General features: G+C 39.5%; 1 protein-coding gene across 3 annotated transcripts in view; it reads right to left on the bottom strand.

Moving 5' to 3' along the window:
- Window positions 1-23,031, bottom strand: part of CDC42 (cell division cycle 42) — a 48,949-nt gene extending 25,918 nt beyond the window's left edge. Inside the window, exon 1 of one of the 3 annotated variants that reach the window (XM_045859099.1) lies at window positions 22,917-23,031. The gene's annotated coding sequence lies outside the window, so the exon portion shown is untranslated. Of the gene's footprint in view, window positions 1-22,837 lie in introns of all 3 variants that reach the window. The other 2 variants (XM_045859098.1, XM_045859100.1) reach the window with 2 other exon arrangements.
- Window positions 23,032-24,320: the final 1,289 nt, after the last annotated feature.

Here is a 24,320-nt window from a genome sequence, read left to right as displayed (position 1 = left end):
TTGAAAGCAAGCTGTATAGTCTCCCCTGTCCCAGTCCCAGACATGATGATGGGAGCTGAAACACTCCTACAAAACCACAGATAGAAATTACATGTTAAGAATGAGCAGTGGCTGGTGTGGCTCAGTGGAATGAGTGCCAGCCTGGGAACTGAAAGGTCACCAATTCTATTCCCAGTCAGGGCACATGCGTGGGATGCAGGCCTGGTCCCCAGTTGGGGGCATGCCAGAGGCAATCACCCACTCATGTTTCTTTCCCTCTCTTTCTCCCTCCCTTCCCCTCACTTAAAAAGTAAATAAATAAAACCTTTTTTTAAAAAAGGGTAACACAATAGGAGGAGCCAACCCCAGATTGCCTTCTAGGATTTTTACACAGGAAAGAAAGAAACCTCTCTCTCATTAAGTCCCTAGTATTTTGGATGTTCACAAAAACAGAACTGAAATCCTGATTACTATCTTTCACAGATTCTAAGACAATGATTTTAAAATACACCCTAATTCAGAGGTGTTAAGTGTGAGAGAAAATGTCTTAGAATCCATGAAATTGTATTAATATTTGGTAGTAAACTTGACCACTTTTGAGGTTTGGTCTCATAAGTACCTAAGATAAATGCTGTTTTTAAGTTTCAATTGTGGTTTAAGTCAAATTAATTGTCATCCCTAAATATAAAGTTCCTTGTCTTCGTTTTGTATCTGGTATTCATTTTTAAGACTTATAACCCACACTACTAAGCAAATACAAAATCAATAGGCTGCTTATAAACTTGACTTCTAGTGAAGGAAAAACTATCATTTTTCTTTTTCTTTTTTGTTAAGGTACTGTTTCTTAAAATTTTCATTAAAATTTCCTAGGAAATAAGAAGAATTTGAGACAAAGAGTTTCCCTGATTAAAGCAATGAATGATTGCCACATGGCTAAATCACAAACTTTTACAAGCTGTGATGGAGAAAGTTAGAGCTTTTCTAAAATATGCCAAAGAAAGCTACCATTAAAAACTGTATTAAAGAACAAATAATTTAAATAGATATATCTGGAAATTCTATCAAAATAAATTGTTTTCAGGAGACCATTCACAAAGAACCGTCTTAAAATACTGTAGTGGTTTTTCATGGAGTAGAAATCTTAAATGCAGTACCTCTCTCTCTCAGATACCAGGAAATAAGGTTAAAAATGAGGTCATTCTGGCCACCAGGAAACTTTCAACTATTGAGTAAAGCATACAGATATAATACAATTTGTATTAGAAGAAATCTACATGTAGGTTTGGGCCCAGTGGTAACAATATTTCAAACAGGCTCATCAGTTTTATCCTATGGCAATAATTTTTAAAAATATTTCTACACTCTTGAGAGATCCATCCAAGATGGCAGCGAAGTAGGCAGACGTTACACTCAACTCCTCACAGTTCTAAACTGAAATTACAACTAAATTATAGAACAATAAATTTGAATAACCAACAAACTGAAAGACATCTTATAACCAAGGGAAAACATCTCTGCATTGTTAAGCACATATTCATTACAACTAGATACCAAATTTGCTGAGAGAGAGAGCTCTTTAAGATTTTCCAATGGAAGATTACAGGTAAATAGAATTCATATAAGAGAAATGTGCTCTGCATACAGTTTGGCTGGATCATTAGACAAGCATTATTACTTTGAAAACTTAGAAATCTGTTATCTTTTCTCTTCAGAGAGGGAAAACAGCCCCCAAGCCAACTGGGCCCATCTTGTGTGTCGTCCTGCCTGATAAACTGGAAAGATGATCCAAAATACATAAATGTAATACATAAAATAGTAACTCCTACCTTTGAAGTCAGGAAAACTCTGGTTTTAATTGCTACATAGGCTTACTAGGGACCTGGGCAAGTTTCCTAATCTACTTTTGCCTCCATTTTCTCATCTGTAACACAGAACTAACTATATCAAAACCTCACACAGCTGTTATGAAGATTAAATAATACTATCCAAAAAGACCTGGCTTGTAGCACATAATATACATGAATTCCTCTACCTACCACATCAATTACATCAATCTTACTACATTCTATTTTCATACAGTGGGTCAAAACTTATACTATACTTCTTCCTCTCTTTGGTGAACTATCTAGTCAAACTGTTCATGCTTTGCACATAGCAGGCACACCAAAAACATAGGTTAAAATGAACTGAATATATTTACTGCTACTTAATGACGCAAAAACCAAGAAATCCACCCATATATTTCTTCTTCACCTGAAGACTCCTATATTATTTCTTTCTGTATTTCCTGATACACTTTTGTATCTACAGAGTAGTCCCTAAAACCAAGTTAACTAACAGTATTAACAATAATTTAGGTAGTAGAACAGACTCTATCACTATCTTCAAATCCCAAATTAAATGCTTTTTTAGTTTACAAATCATCACTGCCTACATGCAAACTAACAAAAATCTGACAGTTATTACCTTTTATAATTTCTTTCCTGTTATACTTTTCCAGCCAGCAATTTCAAAATTATCACCTCAGACCACCAACGCCAAAATCAGAATCACCTTGGAGTGGGTTTAACAACAATTCAGGTTCCTGGGCCTCATCCCAAATCTAATAAATCAGAATTTACCAATCCCTATGTAATTCTAATGCACAATGAAGTCTGAGAACCACCTTCCTATATGACAGCAAGAGAAGAAATACCAGTAACATAAGATCAAAACTAAGATAAACATTACTAGCATTTTAGGTAACCTAGAAATTTCTCTAGGTCAGGGGTGTCAAACTCATTTTCATCGGAGCAGCCTTGCAGTTGCCTTTAAAGGGCCAAAATAATTTTAGGATTGTACAAATGTAACTTCTCCTGAACTGTTCAGAAGTTGAAATTATATTCGGCCCTTTGAAGACAACCATAAGGCTGATATGGCCTCAGGAGAAAATGAGTTTGACACCCCTGCTCTAGGTAGAATTCAAATTATTGATATAAATTAGCTATATCACCCAGGAATTTTACATGTTCAGTCATGAAAAACTCACACTGAATATTGAAAGATTATGAACTAGTATATCTCAGAGGTGTTTCAACCCAAAAGTGTTTTCAAATAATAGTAGTGAGAGTAGCAAACACTTATTTAGCACTATGTGCCACATACTTTTCTAAACATATTACACATATTCATACATTTCATCCTCCCAACAACCCTATAAGGTGTGTACTATATTATCCCCATTTTACAGGTAAGAAAAATGAGGCTCAGTGAAGTTCAGAAACTAGGCCAAGATTACTGAGACAGTAAACGGGAGAACCGAAATTTAAACCGAAGCAGTCTGTCAAACTCCTGCTCTAAAACACTAAACTATATTACCTTGCCTGAGAAATGACATTAATAAAAAACAAATATGATCTACTGCAAATGGAGTGGCAAGTACATACCCACGACAGTTGTCTGCACTGGAAAGAGGAAGACAGAAGAGGAAGTAAGAAACAGAATTCAGTTCCTGTTTCTTCAGGGGACCCTGAGGACAAACTACTGAATTTTATTCGGGAAAGGGGACATACAATTAGTAAGAAAGAGTTTGCTCTTCCCCTTTCTATGTACCCACAAATCTTCCATTTCTTAGGCTTCCTGACTTGACAGCTCAGCAATCTGTTGGAAACTGGTGTGGGTCCCCTGTTAAAGAGCATTGGTTCAGAAGTCAGACTGGTTATACCACTCTAGCTATGTGACCTTTGACAAGTTATTTAACATTCTCTGTGGCTCAGTATCTCTTATCTAAAAATTGAATATAGTACTACCTTCCTCATAGGATAAGTTGACTAAGATAATACACGTCAAGAATTTACCCTTGCCCTGGCTGGTGTGGCTCAGTGGACTTACTGCCAGCCTGCAAACCAAAGGGTTGCAGGTTTGATTCCCAGTCTAGGGCACATGCCTGGGTTGCAGGCCAGGTCCCAAGTAGGGGGCATGTGAGAGGCAACCACACATTTATGTTTCTCTCCTTCTCTTTCTTCCTCCCTTTCCCTCTCTAAAAATAAATAAACAAAATTAAAAAAAAAAAAAAGAAAGAAAAGAAAGAATTTACCCTGACTGGTGTTGGGAGCTGTCCTACGAAGGGAAAGCCTGCTGGTTTGATTCTTGGTCAGGGCACATGCCTGGGTTGCGGGTTCAGTCCCCAGTCAGGTGGGAACAAGAGGCCACAAATCGATGTTTCTCTCTCACATAGCTATTTCTCTCCCTCTCGTTCTCCCTCCTTGCCCCTCTCTAAAAATAAGTAAAACCTTATTTTTAAAGTAATTTAAAACAGTGCCTGACAAACAGTAAATAATTAGTAAATGTTAGCTATTAATCTTGCTCAAATGATTAAAGGCACTTTTGGTTTTTGTTGCTGTTTTTAAGTTTTTAGTCTTCAATTTTATTTGTTCTTCACCAGCATCTAAGGGTTTGGAAATGTCCCTAACAGCAAGGGCCCACCCCAAGCACTCCCCCAGCCAGGGCTGGGTTCCAGGCTCCAGTTAACTCCTCACCCACACCAGCCATCAGGCCTGTTTTCCTTACATCTCCAGAGACCTGGGACAGAAGAGGGTGTCCAGTTAGAGGGAACATTGGGAATAAGAGATGCTGCATGGAAGGACTGGGCTCAGACACAGCTGCCTTTGTTAGTCTTAGGATATTTCAGGATTTGGTAGCATGCTTAGACACACTATAAGAGGACACGAAGAAGGGCTCCTGGTCTCCTCTCTTGCCTCACTCATTGCTGGACAAGCCCTACGGCACCCCTTCTTGCCAGGCTCAAGGCACTGCCTTTACAATTTGGGCAAGTGGTAACCTCTGATAATCCAGCATGCCTTGCTGTGACCTGGTCAACTGCACTTTACTCCTAGCCTAGGCAGGGCTGTGACAACGATTCAGACCTGAGACTGTCCCACTGCCTATCACAGGGCTTAGATCCTGACTGTACCAACCCTTACCTGAAGGGAAATAATGCAAGGGCATCTCTTCACGAGGAGCAAACCTGAGCATTTAAACCCCAAGCGTGGGCACAGACCTGGGGTTTATAGAAACATAAAGGCACTTTTGAGTCGGTATAAGTATTAAAACATCAATAATTCCAACCCACTTAGAAAGAAGCATATAATTTTCTTATTTCCAAAATAATTACAGTACTTACTGCTCTTACTAAAACTGTAGTCAAATATAGAGCTATCACTACAAAAGAGTAAAGTTTCAAGCTATCTCATTAACTATTCTGCAAAGCATTTGACATGTATTATCAATGAATAACTTCATGTATTAAAATATCACCAAATGAGGAGGAAGCAGATGACCACGGAAGAGACTTTGGTTTTGCAATATATACAATGCCAGCCTCAACACAGAAGTGACTATGCCAGACATGTTTCTCTATCCTATGTCAAATCATTATGGCAGCTAAGAGGCTACAACTACCATTTTGCTATCCAAAGTGGCCAGAAAAGTTATTTTACACCAATAACTAAACACTATTCCTCTTTAATAATGAAGTTCATTTGTACCAGAACACAGAATTGGGGCTGAGCAACCTAAAGTGTAAAACATGATTAATTCTGCCAATCATAAGGAAAATAAATTGTTAAATAAAATAAGGTGTACCTTCTTGACTCACTCCCAGTACCTATCACTCCACCACACAGCAACACCAAAACCCCTACTTCCTAGGTTCTTAAATGTTTTAGGGATCCAAATACCCTTCGAGAATCTCAGAACTCGTCTCTTTATTTTTATGGGGTCCTTGAGTGTAGATTTAAAGAACCCGTGAAACTCTATTATCATTATTATTGGCTGGCTGCCAGCTAAACATCACAAATCCTACTACAACTCCACCAGTTACCTTTCTCCCCAAGACAAATGATACACTGTAAAAATGAATGTTTTAAAACCTTGAAATAAATGTTTAGCTTCAAACAAAATTCAAAAAAGCTAATGGTTATTAGTTGACCTAATATTACTTAAAAAAACAAAATAATAAAATAAAGAGAATCTTTTTTCGACTTGAAATATCCTTTAATTGTCCTAAAGTCAGAATGTTAACACCCATGTATCCTGACATTCAGTCAGGCAAACACAGAACAAGCCACATGAAGACAGTTCTTTTTAAACTTTATTATTTGTTTCCAGAGTCCTCAATAAACAGGAAATAATCTTACAAACACTGGTATTCACTCAGAAAATCAAAGTAATACAGATACCAGTTTCCTTGTGTCTTACTCTGCCCATCTAATCAATTGTTAATTGATTGTCAATTGCCTGGTGCTATTTAAATTATCCAATATGAGCTCATTTCAAAATCTACAACTTTATTCACATCATCTCTCCACACCACAGATATCTGGCCTTACAACTCATCCTTATCTGTATCCTAACTTCCGTCTCAAAATCCCACCTTATCTGAGATTCCTTCCCTAACTATTCCAGCTATCAAAAACTGCCCAATGCCCTTGAGGTATGGCTCAGTGGGCTGGGCATCATCCCACAAACCAAAGGGTTGCCAGTTCAATTTTCGGTCAGGGCACGTGCCTGAGTTGCAGGCTAGGCCCCTGTTGGGGGCATGCAAGAGGCAATTGATGTTTCTCTCTCACACATCGATGTTTCTTTCCCTTGTCTTCCCACCTATAAAAATAAATAAATAAAACCTAAAAAAAAAATAAAAAACTGCCCGAATCCTGAGCTCCCATGACAAGGTCCTTATCTCTTTGATCTTGTATTTCATGCTTCTCTCTCCTTCACTCTCCATGCTCTGGCTACTCAGACCTCTTTATATTCCTCAGTCATGTTAGGCCCCTACCTCTTAAGGCTGTTTGCTTCTCATCCTTCAGATTCCAGCTCAAATCATCCTCAGAAAATCCTCCCTATAAGGGGACTACATAGTAATTCGGGGGGTGGGGCGGGGGAGTACAATAAAATAAATTAGTTTAAAAAAAAATCTTCCCTAAGCATAATATTCAGAATGTCCAACCCCCTCCTCCTCGTAACTTACTTCTATCATATTACCCTGTTTATTTCTTCTAAAGTATGGTCATAATCTATAATTATCTTGTATATTTGTTACTGCACCAAAGGAGACAGACAAAAAAAACAAGAAAATCTCTATAAAGGCAAGGACTCTGCTGTAAGCTTAATAGCTTAATACTGGACACAGTAAGTGCTCACTGAATAAATGAATCAACAAAAGTGACTACTAGCCCTGGCTGGTGTGGCTCAGTGGATTCAGTGCCAGCCTGCAAACCAAAGGGTCGCTGGTTTGATTCCCAGGCAGGGCACATGCCTGGGCTGCAGGCCAGTTCCCCAGTAGGGAATGCATGAAAGGCAACCACACATCAATGTTTCTCTCCTCCTCTTTCTCTCTCCCTTCCCCTCTCTAAAAATAAATAAATAAAATCTAAAAAATAAAAGTGACTACTTAATCATGTTCTTTTTACTTACATGTGCTTGTTCTTAGTTAATAATAGATTATAGGCCCGCAGAGAGAAAAACTAGGCTTGTATTTCTTTATCTCCCTCCCAAGGCACCCAATACTGAACATATATTAAGTACAAGAAAACAAAATTTTGTATTTTTTAAAAAAATAACTTTGTAGACTAAAATAATAACATGAAAAAAGCATTAGATTTGTAAAGCATATACGGGTTCCAATCTTAGCTCCACTTCAGTGTGTAGGTACTGGTACTTCACTTCTGTACATTAATTTGGTCATCTACACAATAACATCTAACTCAAAAAACTAGAGGAATGAGGTTATGTAGATAAAGCAATTAATATATCACCCTGCACAGAGTAAACACCTAATACAGGACCTTATTCTTATCCTAATTAGAACTCGAAAAAACAGAAATGGCCCTATGATTAAAGACTGGCACTGCCACAGTTAAATGAAAGCATCTGAACACCATAATTAAGAGGAAACTCAGAAAAAAATCCTGTGCTTCTACTTGACAGATTTGCTACTTTGAACAATCCTTTTTGAAATCACTGCTCTCTGATCTCAAAGAACAGTTTTAAAAACACCTATTTGTAGCCAGAGAATTTGAATTTGGAATGTTATTAAAAGGGTTGTAAAACAGCCTTTATTTTAAGAAGACACACACACAAAAAATTACTTAATCATACAACAAATATTCATCAAGTCTCTAATATGCCCAAGGAAGAAAATAAGTAGCAACCAAGCACAGAAGCTTTCAAGTCAAGCAGTCCTCAGCTCATATCCCCTCTCCTGTGACTTTGGGCAAGCTACATAACCTCTTTAAGACTGTTTCTCACCCTGGCTGGTATGGCTCAGCGAATGTGAGCACTAGCCTGAGACCTGAAGGGTCACTGGTTCAATCCCGGGTCAGGGCACATGCCTGGGTTGGGGGGTGTTAAAGATGTGTCTCTCACACACTGATGTTTCTCTCCTCCCTGTCTCCCACCCTTCCCTTCTTTCTAAAAATAAATAACATAAAAAAAAACACTATTTCTCCATTTGTAAAACAGAAATAGAAATTAACATCACAGGTTTTAAGAATCACTGAGTTATTCCTCTGTACAGCACTTATTACTCAAATCTGAGCTCTTTTTATCATTGTGAAGTCATCCACATAAGCAGTCAATTAAGAATCTGATTAGGCAATACTCCATATCAAAGGGCTAAGTAAAAGTCATTCATGTACCCCTGAAAACAATGGGGTTTTTAAGATTAGAACATAACACACAAGACAAATTTTTACTTTCAAAAAAATATCAGAAAATAATTATAAACAAGACCTCCATGTCTAGGCCAATACCTACCAAAATTTATCATGTACACTCTTTGACCTGGCAATTCCATTTCTAAGGTTTTCTCCATGTATGCAAAGAGGTCGGCAGAAGGATATGTACCACAGCATTGCTTGCAGGAGCAAGACAGACTACCTACATGTGCACCAATAGGGGACTGGTAACCTAGGTTATAATACAAAGGAACATTAGACAACTATTAGAAAGAATGAGCTAGAGTGCCTATTATAGACTGAATTGTGATTCCCCCAATATTGATGAGTTGAAACCCTAACCCCTAGTACCTCAGAATATGACTGACTATAGTTGGAATAGGGTCCTTAAAAAGTAATTAAGGTACTGGGTTGGCCAAAAAGTTCAGTTAGTTTTCTTCCATACAACGGCTCTAGTAGGGCTTAGGTGTCTTTAACTTCAATTAAAACAACTTTGTCAGATTATCAGTAGACTGTCATACCAGTGTGCATTTAAAAAAAAACTTACAGGTTTGGTGGATTTTTTTTTTTTAGATTTTATTTATTTATTTTTAGGGAGGGAAGGGAGGGAGGAAGGGGGGGGTAGAGAAAGAGAGACATTAAATGTGCGGTTGCTGGGGGTTATGGCCTGCAACCCAGGAATGTACCCTGGTTGGGAATCGAACCTGGGACACTTTGGTTCCCAGCCCGCGCTCAATCCACTGAGCTACGCCAGCCAGGGCTCGAACTGGTGGATTTTTGTGCAACTACTTTAATATTGAAGATTGGAAGAAAATATGCAACATTTTTGGCATATTATGCTTTATATTCCAAGAAAGATAAAAATGCAGCTGAAACACACATAAAAAAGATTTGTGCAGTGAATGGAGAAGGTCCTGTGATTGAACGTGTCAAAAGTGGTTTGCAAAGTTTCTTGGTACTATTGACATTTTGCCCAAATAATTATTTGCTGTGGGCTGTCTTATGCATTGGAAAATGTAGCATCACCCCTGGCATCTACCCACTAGAAGAAGCCTGTAACAGGAGACAGTCAACATACTCAAAATACCCAGATCAATAAAGTTACTAATGAAAATTAAAAATGGTGGGGCAAAAGCAGTTTTAAAGTTGTGAGCATGCGGGACAGTTTATTTTTGTAGTATTATTTATTAATTATTGTATTATTTTCCATACAAACTGAAAACCTATTTTTTGCCCCACCCTGTATATAAAGTTTTTGAAAAGCAAGGTACAGAACAATGTGTGTAACATGACGATTTATGTGTGCATTTCCTTTAATGGAGAGGAGATACATATATACTTCCAGGTGCAGAGACTATCTGCAAAGATGTACCTGCTAGGTGATAGTGGCTGCTTCTGGGAAGGTGGATGAATACACTCATTTTTCATCATACTCTCTTTTGTACTGAAAAACTTACCAAATTGGTGAATTTTTGTGCAGCCATTCTAATATTGAAAATGGGAGAAAATATGCACCATTTTTGGCATATTATGTTTTATTATTCCAATAAAGGTAAACACACAACTGAAATACACATTAAAAAAAAACGATTTATTGAGAAGGTCCTGTGATCAAACATGGCAAAAGTGGTTTCCGAAGTTTCTTGGTACTACTGAAATTTTGCCTACATCATTCTTTGCTGTGGGACTGTCTTATGCATCAGAAGATGTTCAGCAGCACCCCTGGCATCTACCCACTAGAAGCCAATAGTGAGAGAGAGCCGACGTACTCAAAATATCCAAATCAATAAAATTATTGGTAAAAATTTAAAATGCTTTTTAAAGATTTTATTTATTCTTTGAGAGGGGGAAGGGAGGGAGAAAGAGAGGGAGAAAAACATCAATGTGTGGTTGCGTCTCACGTGGCCCCCACTGGGGACCTGGCCTGAAACCCAGGCATGTGCCCTGCCTGGGAATCGAACTGGCAACCCTTTGGTTCGCAGCCCACGCTCAATCCACCACTGAGCTACACCAGCCAGGGTGAAATATGCCTTTTACTTTATGGAAAAAACTAAATGGACTTTTTGGCCAACCCAATACTTTACCAAGAAACAATGAAATTCTATAACATTAACAGAGTAATGCAACAACAACAAAAAATGATTCAGTGCTGTATACTGTAAAAAGTTGTGAAGACTACCAATATAGTAAAACAATGTTATTTAAAACATATTGCCACTAACTGTTAAGATTTTGTGTTCTAATGTGTAAAAACAAATGCAAAGAGTTTAACAGCAGCTGTCCTGGCACACATGTGTGTATGTGTGTGTTAAAAGAATAAGTTGAAGCACCTAACAGGTCTTATCCAACTTCACAGTATCAGGACATAGGTTAGGACCTAAAGCGTGTTACAATAGGCTTCTGTTCTTCCAACAAATAACTATTAACTATAAAGTCAGAAAGATATCTCAATGCTTATTATAACACTAAATTGAGAAAGACAGAAACTCTGCCTTCAAAGGTCTTGAAAACATTTTAATAATTTACTGAACACCTACTCTTGCCAACACTATGCCAGAAAGCTTGACATACGTCAGCTTGCGTAATTTACTGGTTAGAAGCAGAAAAGGCTAACACAATTGTAATGGTCTGATCGCCATAAAATTACACTCCAAGTGCCACAGATTTTCAAAAGAGTAATAAACATGAGAGTGGTCTAGAAAAATGTGAAAAATACATCTCTAGTTAGTTTCTAGTAAGACATGGTATCACAAGAAAGGTTTAAGTATTGCCAACCTGCAAAGTGGAACAAACAAACAAACAAAAAAACCTAACAAACAAAACAAGACAAAAACGGATAAATCCGAGTCAATAAAGACTGAAAACTAGGCAGAAACATTTTAATTTAATCTGAGTGGTGAGCAGGAGGCTATCATTTCGTTCTTACCCATAATCAACAGGTTTTTGTGTTGTTTTATTTTTAGGAATATCCATCTTGTAACCACATTCCAAGGTGCACTGTCAAAGGTAACCAGATAAAGTAAAGAAACTCAGCTTTGAAACTACTTTAATAATCTAAAAATTAACTGAAAGACCTGCACTAGGGATAGTAGCACAAAAGAGAAAAATAGTTGACCGGTTTGGAGGTAGAGGGTGGATTTAAGAAGGTGGTAAATTATGAGGAAGTTTTTCAGTCTACAACATTAAGAGACTAAGTTTGTACCACAGAAAAATAGAGAAGTTAAAAGAAATCTATTATGTTCTCAAGGTATTCTTGCAAGTAAACAGCCATTTCCGAATCAGTAAATAAATTCTATCCTAATTCAATCAGTGATGCAATCATGTGCCAGTCTGTATCAGAAATCCAACATACAAGCATACATTTGCAGAAGAAAAAAAAAAAAAAAGTCAACCACTATACTACCTAGGCAACACACACTATATCAGATGAGATACCAACTACAAAACTAACCATGATCTTTTAGAATTTCTTTGCTGTGTCTAATGAGGCTGAGGTCCCTACATCCAGATTCTCACAGTCTATTCTGTAAACCACAAATCATTTTTTATAAAACAAGTTTACCAAAATTCTGAATCAAAGCAGTCTACCAATTTTGATGTAAAATCTATTGTTAATGGGGTAAACATATACAGAAGCATTCAACTGTGTACTTGAATAAATAATTGGACCAAGTATAATAGGAGATGCCATAACAGTTGCAGCAAGTCTACGTCCACAGAGTACAGCTGGCATGGCTGCAGATGTTTCAGCGTGAGTGATTGTACAGTTCTATCTACTACAAGAGACTGAGAGAAACAAAACAACAGAGACAGAGTTGCAAAGACTAAAAAATAACCAATACATGTTGGCAACAAATCTGCCTTTTCAAGCACACTTAAAAACCAAGGACAATACCAGCAAAGCACAAACTTTTGCCATAACTATCAACTGTTTGATTTGGAAATTACTCACATACACCGTATTTTAGGAAACTAAGCTCCTATAATGGTATCCCAGATGTATTATGAAATACGTTTGCTTAATGCCTACTTTTAAAGATTTTGTATAAAAGTAAGCATGACAGCCCTGGCCAGGTATCTCAGTTGGTTGGAGCGTCACTCCACATACCAAGAGGCTATGGGCTCAATCCCTCTCAAGACAGGGTACCTACCTGAGTTGCACTGCAGGCTCGATCCTCAGTTGGAGCACATAAGGGAGATACAGAAAGCAACGAATTGATGCTTCTCTCCCACATCAATGTCTGTCTCTCTACCCCCCCCCCATAAAAATTAATAAAACATATCCTCAGGTGAGGATTTAAAAAAGAAAAAGTGCCCTGGCTGGTGCTCAGTGGATTAAGTGCCGGCCTGTGAACTGAAAAGCCACCAGCAGTTTGATGCCCAGTTGGGGGTATATTAGAGGCAACCAACAGATGTATCTCTCACACACTGATGTTTCTCTCCCTCCTTCCCCTCTCTAATAATAAATCAAATCTTGAAAGAAAAAAGTAAGCATAACAGTACTTGTCACTGATAAAAAATGATTACAGCTGTACTTCCTACCTAAAATGCTCTTGCCACAACAGCTCAAGTACATCACCTACAGATCTTAGCTCAAGTGTCATTTTGGAGCTAGAACAACTCTGACTACCTTTATTTTTCAAGATTTTATTGATTTATTTTTAGAGAGGGAGAGGGAGAAAGGGAGAGAACCATAAATGTAAGAAACATCAGATCAACTGCCTCTCGCATGTCCCCAGCCAGGGACCTGGCCTGCAACCCAGGCATCTGCCCTGACGGGGAATCAAACCAGTGACCCACTGAGCCACACCAGTCAGAGCTGACTACCTCATTTTTTAAATGCAACCCAAGTTCTACCAACCCCTGAAGAAGGCCACTGTTCTCCACCCCTCCCTTATCTTCCTCCCTTTCGTTTTTTCCCACTTATCTCCAACTCACAGACTAGTAGGTAAATTTCATGGGGACAGAAATTTGTTTGGTTTATTTTATTCACTGATACATCCCCAACATCTTAGAACAGTGATCTTCACATAGCACACACTCAAGAGATTTGATGAATTCATAAATAATATAACATGGATTAGAGATGCAGCAAGTCAAAAACATGTTGTTTGGACTCAGAATGCCCTTTAATGGGTCCTTTATGCTCCTAAACCCTCTCATTACTATCCTTTAGGGTCCTAAACTCTCTCTTATTACTATCTGGTATTTGTGAAAGAGAAAAATCCTATTTCTAAGACAAGTCAAATCCACAGTCTGAACTAGCTAAAGTAGTTAAAACCAAGTGTTTGAAGCCACTCAGCATCATTTTGGGGGAATACTCTGCATCATCATTAGCAACTCTATTCTGGTCTGGAAATGTACAACTCTACCGACTTTTAAACTAGCAAAAAATGACAACACTCTCCTAAATAAAGCATGATCCCCTGAAAGTTCATGTAGTATCACACTGTGTTTACAAAAAGTATCAGAGTAAAACAGTTAATGTAAGCAATCTTACAGTCAATGGTTTTGTAATTAAATATGCCTCCAAGGCTGGCAAGTGTGGCTCACCATAATGGAGTGTTGGTCCTGTAAATCTAAGGGTCCCAGGTTCAAATCCTGATCAGGGCACATACCTGGGTTGCAAGCTCAGTCCCCAGTCAGGCACGACCAAAAGGTATCTGATCAATGCTTCTCTCTCCTTCCCTTCCTCTCTTTCTAAAATCAGTAACTATGTCCTTGGGTGAGGATTTTTTTAAAAAAGCCTGCCCTGACTGGTGTAGCTCAGTGGATTGAACACGGGTGAAGCAAAGGGTCACGGTTCAATTCCTAGTCAGGGCACATGCCTGGGTCGCAGGCCAGGTCCCCGGTAGGGGACACATGAGAAGCAACCACACATTGATCTTTCTCTCCCTCTCTTTCTCCCTCACTTCCCTTCTCTCTAAAAATAAATAAAACTTTAAAAAAAAAAAACATAAAAAGCCTCAATTTTGAAATAATTTACTCAAATTTAAATCTATTAAAATAATGTACAATGAATTTAAGCATCACACAGTTGCCAGAATCTAGGTCTCCACACAAATCTTTGCCACTGATTAGTTCTATTTTAAAAGCTGCTTGTCTTACTTAGGTTTCTTTCCTTAGATTTCTGGAGGACTTTTTTTTAATGTTGGTAAGGAATCATCTTACCATCATATTTTAAAAAGAGAGACTATACCCTGGGTGGTGTGGTTCAGTGGTCTGAGCACCAGCCTGCAAACCAAAAGGTCACTAGTTTGGTTCCAGTCAGGGCACATGCCTGGGCAGAGGGCCAGATCCTCAGTTGGGGGTGTTTCTCTCACAATGTTTTTCTCCCTCTCTTTCTCCCTTTTCCTCTCTCTGAAAAGTAGTAAATATATAACATCTTTAAAAAAAATTTTTTTGGACCACAGATGAAACAGTTGAGAATTATATGACTTTCAGAGTATTAAAATACTGGCTTTGAAATCACTGTATGCTTTTCAGAATATTGGAAAACAATAAAATACACAAACTAGAATCACTGATCCAAGAACAGAGGAAACTGGAGAGGGTGCCTCCATTTCAGGAGCTTCCCTTGCAGCCACTGGACAATCACTTCCCTAGTCCCTAATATTTCCCTTCCAGTACTTTGTCCCAGTTTTAATTGAAATACCTCAAATATGTTATCATATACAAAAGCACTCAATTCCATCCCAAGAAATTGCAAATTAGCAATTTAGCAAATTAGCAATTTCTATACAACTTCTGAATGGGGCTCAGACCACAGCAAGAGGAGACGGACAATCCACAGCCGTTGCCGAAGTTTCTACCATTCACCTACCACAGGAACTTGAGAAAATGTTTCCTATTTTTCTACCCACAGCAAACACTGTTTGGCCACACCAACAGCCTTTGAACTTAATAGAGATTAATAAATCACCAGACACCAGTGTCTCCCAGCCCATTTTCTCAAAACTTTGAAGAATCCTCCATGGGGAGAAGGGAGAGCTCCATCAAACAAGTTTAAAAAACACTGAATTAAACAGATTCTCTGGGGATTAAGAAGTACAAACTGGTAGCTACAAAATAGTCACAGGGATGTAAAATACAGCACAGGGAACATAGCCAATAATATAGTAATAACTATGTATGGTGCCAGGTGGGTATTGAAATATTGGGGGGATAACTTTGTATCAATAAACTATGGTTGTCTAACCACTATGCTGTACACCTGAAACTAATAAATACTGAATATCTACTGTAATTGAAAAATAAAATTATTTTAAAATTCTCTGACAATCTAATTCCTCAGAGTCTTTAATAAACATATATTAATACATATGAATTCCAAGATGCGGATACAATAAGTAGGGTTCCTAATTAATCTGACACCCTCCCCCATGAAAACATCTTTCAGGTATTTTGAAACACTAGAGAAACAACACAGGCATTACTCTTGAAATTAAAAATTGTCCCCATATCTATGGTTTTTGAACTCTTAGAATGATCTAATATTCCCTTTGCCCCTACAATAAGCAAAACTAATAAATAATAAGACCTAAAATAACTCAAACATTTCCATAGCTTATATTTTGTACTATTTATACTATTTGTACACTTTTTAAAACAAACGAGGATGTCAGATGGTGACTTAAACCTTAGCACTCTAATATTCACAGTAACTATCCATTTTTCCTAGTTACCAGATAATTGAAAATCTACATTTTAAAATCTTACTATTAATCTTAAGCTCCACAATAAAAATATGATTTTCTGGGAAAGTAGTAAGTGATATGACTTAATTCTACTTTGTAAGATTCCAGATTTGAGCTCTCAAATACCAGTAAGCTGGTGAAACAAATACTAGTAGCTCTAGAGAAAGTGTATTATAATGAAAAACCCTGAAACCACAGATATAAACAGACTTAAAAGCAAACCAAAACATGTACAAAATATTCTGAAAGTGCCAATCAACAAAGCCAATGGATTTTACCTGAAATCTTGCTTATGCTTTCTTCTATAAAATGTATCCTCTTCTCACACTCCTTAACACTAATTAACACAGTATTCTTCTGTTCCACCTCCATCTCTCCCTCGTTTCATTTGCTCATTTGATCTGTCCCCAATTTCTTCTGTACAGACAAGGAGTAGCCAACAGCGATAATCTTTTTAGCTAAAAGGGGTGGACATGGTTTAACTTCCAATAGTAGGTGGCTTCATATTGCCACTTGGGTCACAGATAATGGACAAAAGTGTGCCTGAGACACTGATCCTCCAGCTATCCTGGAGTCTGCAGCACCTCCAGTCAGCCAAAAGCAGCCTCATCCATTTACTACAGTATGGCATTTTCTATGTCTGCCTTGATTTCAAAAGGGTTAGGAAACACTCCTCTAGAGCATACACTGCAAAGCGATAGCACTGGTGAACTTCCCACACTCCAAATAGTTTAAGAAAAAGAAAAAAATTATTAGAGGAAAAAATCAATCCAGTCCTTAAAAAATATCAATAATTTTTCAACATAGCAGCTAAGACAGACTAGATTTTTGCTTCTAATATTTTCCTTGAGGTTAGAGATGTGATTTGTTTATTTATTGATTTTAAAGAGAGAGAAGGGGAGAGAGAAACATCGATTTCTTGTTCCACTTATTTATACATTCATTGGTTGATTCTTATGTGTCCTGACTGGGGATTGAACCCACAACCTTGGTGTATCAGGACAACGCTCTAACCAACTGAACTACCTGTCCAGGGCTATAGTTTATTTTAAAGAAAGCATAAAACTTTTTATATTACCAGCAAAATGCCAGTTTTGTATTTCCCATTTTCATGACCAACAGGTATTTAAATGATTATCTCAAAAAAATTAGTTTCCAATAAAATGTAATTTGAGTTCAAATGTGTAATTGATGTACTAGAGTTTAAGATTTATCTACTTATTACTAAGTGGGCAACCGCATTTTAATAACTAAACACATTTGCTCCTGATAATGTGTAGACAAAAGGTGGTTGGTTCTACACAATAGACAAGACACTATAATTCCTTTAAAAACCAAATAGGTTCCCCATTCACTTTAAGATATGATCTTTGCAATAAAGTCTGGTACCCTGCCTAAAAGGAACCAGGCTATACCTAATTAAGTAGAGGGGGGAATTAAGAATAAAACACTCAACACTGTTTCTGAAATTTCTTAAAACATCACTTCAGCAGTCCCAAACAGGTGCTCCAAATTTTACTGTGCCTAAAAATCACATGGGGATCTTGTTAAAATGCAGATTCAGATTCAGCAGGACTGGGATGGAGCCTGAGATTTCTAACAAGCTCCAAAGTGATGCTTATGCTGCTTGGTCCATAGTCCATACAATGCATACCTGGAACCGTACATCTTTGCTTCTAAGACACTCATTAAAATAATGGGCAAAAAAAAATTACAGCAGGCAACAATTTCCACTTCATTTAATAATTGTAATGGTTTCATAAGATTAACATGGGGGAGAGAGGGTTATTAAAATTTTGGTATTTGAGGAAAATGCAGATAGCTTCTCAAAAGTCAGGGCCTAAGAGAAGCTGTAATAACAAGAGCCAACACCTACAGAGCATGTACTATGCACCTGATTTTATTCTCGTAATAATGCAAGGTAGGGACCATTGCTAGCCCTATTTTACAAAAGGTAAACCTGAGTCACAAAGACGTTACTTAGACTGCACATAGCTAATAAATGGCAAAGCCACAATCTGAACTCAGACAATGCAGTTTCAGAGTCTACACTTTTAATCACTACACTAGTAGTATTTTTCTCAAGAACACACAGCAGCGGAATAAAAATGGCAAATGGTAATGGCTTACTCTGGAGAACACTGTATGTGTTAAAGTGCAGTGTTAAAGCAGAGAGAGCAACAAGGTTCTCTTCAAGTGACAGACCACTGATGCTTTATGAATACCATGACTTAACAATACATCGGGGGGTTTTTTGCTATACGTATTAGAAACTGTGCAGAACTTCAGCATAACAGCTAAATATTTGAGAAAAAAATATTTTCCTAAAAAATTGTTTAACGGTATACCATTTTGGTGGCAAAACACCTGATTTCACTTCATGAACTAAGCAGTTGGAGACCAATGTCCCAGGAGCAGCTAGGACATTCAGGACTCACAACAGCAGCAGTGGCAGACATAGCTAAAATGGCAAGTAATGAAAACTGCTTTAACAAAATATTTTGGACTGAAAGGATGAGTAACTAAAAGTAGAAACTGGTAAGGGACAAAGCATAACATGACCAGGAATCTGATACTGCTGAGTAAAGGAGAAGAAGTGGCAAAAATAAGCTGCTATTTGCTAACAAAGAAATAGAGGAATAAAACAAACATTAAAGCCTGAATAATTTTTAGGAATGTAAGAACTGATCATCAGAAAAGATTTTCTAAGCAATATTAAACTGTCCAGATAAAAAAGCTGCAAAGATACTGGGATAAACAGACAGACACGGTCAAACAAAAATAGATTAGTAATCATCATTTCAATGAGCCCAAATATGGATATGGCTAAGCAAGCACAAAATAAGTCTCAGGACAGTAGTACACAGGCCTACAGAATATGCAGGAAGAGAAAGTTAGCCCTCAAACATCATGAAATTCATTAATTTGACAAACATTTCTAGGGATACAGGGGTGACCATGCAAAGTCAAAGCCCTGCCTTCATAGAACCTATATTCTAATGAGGGAAACTAATAAATTTGGAAGAAAATATTGAATAATGAAAGCCTAGAATGAAGCCCTTTGATATAGCATATGTAGATTTATGGGAAATAAGTTAACAAAATATGAAGCCCTCCTTCTCCTGCTAGCCTGTAGCCTGAAATGCTTATTAAGTGTTTCTTATCCTCTCAAAAGACCCTAACAAAATGAAGAAATGCATTTAAAATTTATCTGCAAATAAAAGTACATTATGACTTTTACTTCCAAGAATACCTATAAATACTACTCCCAAAAAGGCATAGTAAATTGTACTTCAAAGTTTTCCAAATGTGAAAGTCTTGGATTAATATGCTTTATTAGTGCAACCATTTCAAAAATAACTAGAGCCCAGGCTGGTATGGCTCAGTAGACTGAGCACCCACCCACTTGCAGACCAAAAGGTTGCCAGTTCAATTCCCAGTCAGGGCACCTGCATGGGTTACAGACCAGGCCTGTAGTTGGGGGTTTGTGAGAGGCAGCCAACCAATCAGTGTTTCTCTCACACATCAATGTTTCTCTCCCTCTCTCCCTTCTTTCCCCTCTCTAAAAATAAATTTAAATATTTTTTAAAAAATAAGTAGAAATGGGGGAGGGGAGAAAATAGACAACTGTAACTGAACAGCAATAAAATAATTTTAAAAAATAAATAGAGCCCTGGCTGGCGTAGCTCAATGGATTGAGCGCGGGCTGCGAACCAAAGTGTAGCAGTTTTGATTCCCAGGGTACATGCCTGGGTTGCAGGCCATGACCCCCCACCAACTACACATTGATGTTTCTCTCTCTCTATCTCCCTCCTTTCCCTCCCTAGAAATAAATAAATATTTTAAAAAATAATAACTAGAAATGTTTTTCTAATATACCATAAAATTTTAAGTAGAAAAATTACCCAAATAAAAGAAAACAAATATTGATGTTTCAAGACAGTCAAGACTTGGTCTCAGTGGGCTTTAAGAATCTCACTGATATTTGATTTAAGCCCCCAGAATACCCTAGGCTATAACACCTTAGATTCCAAAAAAATTAGATTTAATTGAGTACAACTGTTCATTATTATGTGAAAACATTCTAAGAGGATGTGATACCTTTTAGGTCTTGAAAAAATTACTGGAAGAGCTCATTTTCATTACTCAGTTAATTACTAATCTTTTATCTCACTGCCTCAGTCTAAACCCTGTAAACTCAAAACTATTCTGCTATATTTTGAGAGGAATGATACAAATTGATATATGTATATTTAAACTCCTTAAATATAGAAAATTCAAGAAATAAGGGAGCAGACAAGTGTTCCATTTATATATTAAAACAAGATAAATTATGGCAAACATGTTTCAGAAGATCCAAACTCCACACCTACCCACTCTACAACACCTAAGTCTACAGAAAGCCAGTTTAAACCTACCACTTCTGTAAAGTGCTCTTTTTTAAAATTGCTAAAAAGATTTTGATTTATTTTCAGAGAGAGAGGGAGGGGAAAAAAGAAAGGGAGAGAAACATCAATGTGTGGTTGCTTCTCACGCGTCCCCTACGAGGAACCAGGCCCACAATCCAGGCATGTGCCCCTACTAGGAATCGAACCAGCAGTCCTTTGGTTTCGCAGGCTGGCACTCCATCTACTGAGCCACACCAGCCAGGGTAAAGTATTTCTTAACAAGCAATTTATTCTCTCTACACAAATGAGAAATAATAGTAAAGAACTTGTTCCAACAAGAACTAATCTTACAACGCATTACAGAACTGGGTCTCACTTGCTTTAAAATTTCATTTATTTTTAGAGAGGAATGGAGAACTAGAGGGCGAGAAACATTGATCGGTCGCTTCTCTTGCATGCCCCACAACCCAGGCTTGTAACCCAACAGGGGATGAACCGGTGATGCCTTGCTTTGCAGAAAGACGCCCAACCAACTGAGCTACACGGGTCAGGGCGGATCTCACTTGCTTTTCAATGCTAACATTTTTCTGTGCTACCATACCCTGTAGTCCATGAAGGATATACCTAACATTCTGGGGAACAAATACTGTGATCCCAAAGATACGAAAACGTTACTTAAGCTTTTTTAGTAAAAAATCCAAAACTGGTCTTTAATTACAAAACTAAAAGTATCTAGCGAGCAAAGATTAGAGGGAAAATAAACTGATTCTCTTTTCCCTTGTCACAAAAAGCACACGTGGGTCAAATGAGGTTTGCACTCTGCACCATTAAGTCATACGGGAGACATTAAACAGTCTGGGAAAGTCACTCTGGGTCAGAGATGCTTCCACAAATAAATTCACTTCATTCGAGTACAAAGGGATCTTTAAAGGCATTGCCTGCATAAGTGGCTGTAGAAGGTGTTGTCTTACGCTTTATTGCCTGGCACCAACCCATCTTGAGATTTTAAACCTTCCTGGCTTTTAGGTGCATTTGAGACAACCAGAATTTGAAAGGATCTCTGAAAACGACGCGTTGGGAAGCAGGCAGGATATCCAACTAAGACTGAAAAACGCTGTCTTAATTTGGTGAGTCCCTGACTTGCAGGAGTTAAAACTCTCACCCCTTATACTGCGATGACGTAATCTTTCACACTGCATTTCTCTAGGACTTAAAGGGGAGGAAAAAAACAAACGAACAAAGAAAATTTCCCCCCAATATGAGGAATTAAGAAAGCGTCAGACGGCAGTTTCGAGAGATGGTTAGGTAACTTCCAGAAAGGGAAGCTTCAGCTGCATAGACAGGGAGATAAAGAGTTGGAGAAGCAAACGGAAATGGTATTAGGAACTCAACCTAAAGCAGGAATAGAGAGACCGGAGAAACGGCGATCAGACCCACCCCACCCGGACCCAAACGAGAGGCGAGGCTACCGACGGAAGCAGATCGCAGGCACAGCCCGGAGCAGCCCGCAAGCCGTCCCCTCCCGGACCGCCACTTCGCCGCCGGGCTAGCAATTCCGCTCCCCTCCCCCCGCCCGCCGCAAAATGTCCGCTGCGGCGCCCGGCGAAGCAGGAAGTTGAATGCCTCGGCACAGGGGGCTGACCCACCCCGGGCGCCCGAACCACAGACACTCCCGTTCAGCTCGGGCGCCCGCGAGCGGCTCCGTGGCTGAGACCCTCGGCGCCCCAGCCTGCCGCCTGCCCTCCAGGCCAGCTGGCCGGCCAGGGGGGAGGGGAGCTCGAGCGGCCGGGATGGGTGTGACCCCTTCCTTCCGCCGCAGCCCGGTGACAGCCCGGCCCCGCCCGCGCCCTCAGGCCAGGACCCCGGGTCCCGGCAGCACTCCCCTCTGCGGGACGTGCGCTCCTCGCCTTCTCCGCCGGGACCGCCTGCTCTCTGTTCCTCCACAGAACCCGGACCCGCGCTCCCCCGGACGGCGCCGCGCGAGCCGGACACCCCCCCAACCCTGAGACCCGCGCTCCCAAGCTTCCCGGGAACCCAAAAGCGGAGTGTCGCCACGGACCGGAAAAGGCCGGGGGTGGCGGTAAGGACAGTGCGGCTGAGATGCCGCTCCCGCGGGGAGCCTCGGGCCCCGCACTCACCTCAGCTTCTCCGCCGGGGCGTTGGCAGCACTGCGCGGGGTCTCCTCGGCTGCCGGACAGGGGCACGCGCCTGACGTCAGCACGCAGGCAACGTTCGGTTGGGTACCCGCGGAAGTGGGAGGGACCGGGAATCCAGCAGAGGCGGATCCGCAGCCTGAATTCAACCTCCCTCCTGGCTCCGGTGCCTATCGCGCACGCGCCCGCCAACGCGGCTCCGCCGTTCCCGGCCGAGCCCCTCACATCTTTCTCAGATGGTTGTATTTATGCTACCTGCAAACGGTCGTTTGCAAAGCGCTCCCACTAACATTTCTTTTGACCCTGCAACCTTGTTAAGTACAATACTATCAGAGAAGACGGAGACTACTGAAAGGGGGGAGTGACTTGCCTGAGACCACACTGCAGGTGAATGGCCCGGTATTCTGTGGGTCCGCCATGGCGTGAAAGATGAGCTGCTATTCTCAGCTTTGCCTGCACCGCAGTCTCCAGTCGCTCCAGTCACAGCTTCTTCTTTTGGTTTAGAGACTTCCTCTCCATTGCAAGACCTTGCACTCACTGTTTTCCCCTACCTGCTCCTCTTCGCCAACCCTTTGGTTGGCTGTCTGCCCTTTCTGATCGTCCTATCCTCACAGCACCTGTCTATTATCTGTGTTTGCCGCTAGCGTAGAATCTTCTGGGAAATGGGAACCTTCTCTGCGTTTTCTTAGATGTTTTCCAGTGTTAAGAGGAAAACAGCTTATCTTTTTTAAGATTTTATTTATTTATTTTTAGAGAGGAAAGGGAGGGAGATAGAGAGAAACATCAATGTGCGGCTGCTGGGGGTCATGGCCTGCAACCCAAACATGTATCCTGACTGGGAGTCGAACCTGTGGCACTTTGGTTCGCAGCCCGAGCTCAATCCACTGAGCTACGCCAGCCAGGGCTTCGAAAACAGCTTATCTTAAAATAGCTCATTTGTTGATGACTACTACACCTACTTGGCCAAGAAAGACACCTATTTTCAATATATTGATTTAATAGATTTTTCTTCTGGACTTCTTTACGTAACAAGAATAACTACATTTTTGAGTGTTTACTGTAGGAATGGTACTGACAACTTTGCGTGTAATAGTAGTTAATTTAATACTGAACAACCATTTTATAAGAGCTGGTACCCCCATTTATTGATACATGAACTGAGGCTCAGAAGTGTTAAGGGACTTGCCCAAGGTCGCCAAGGCAGTCAGTGGCAGAGCTGGGACTTGAACCCAGGAGAATGGCTCTAGTTGACCATCATACTATCACACTATCTCTGAGGTTTATTATAGAGAAATCAAAAGATAAGCTTGCCCTGACAATGCTCAGTGGGTCGGGCATTGTCCCTCAAACCAAAATGTCACCGATTCCATCCTGGTCAGTGCACATGTC

The sequence above is a fragment of the Phyllostomus hastatus genome, unplaced genomic scaffold (assembly GCF_019186645.2).
Source record: "Phyllostomus hastatus isolate PE091 unplaced genomic scaffold, TTU_PhHast_1.1 phas_scaffold_182, whole genome shotgun sequence".
Classification (NCBI taxonomy): Eukaryota; Metazoa; Chordata; class Mammalia; order Chiroptera; family Phyllostomidae; genus Phyllostomus; species Phyllostomus hastatus.
Note: the sequence above shows the minus strand (reverse complement) of the source record. Positions and strands in the feature narration are given on the sequence as shown.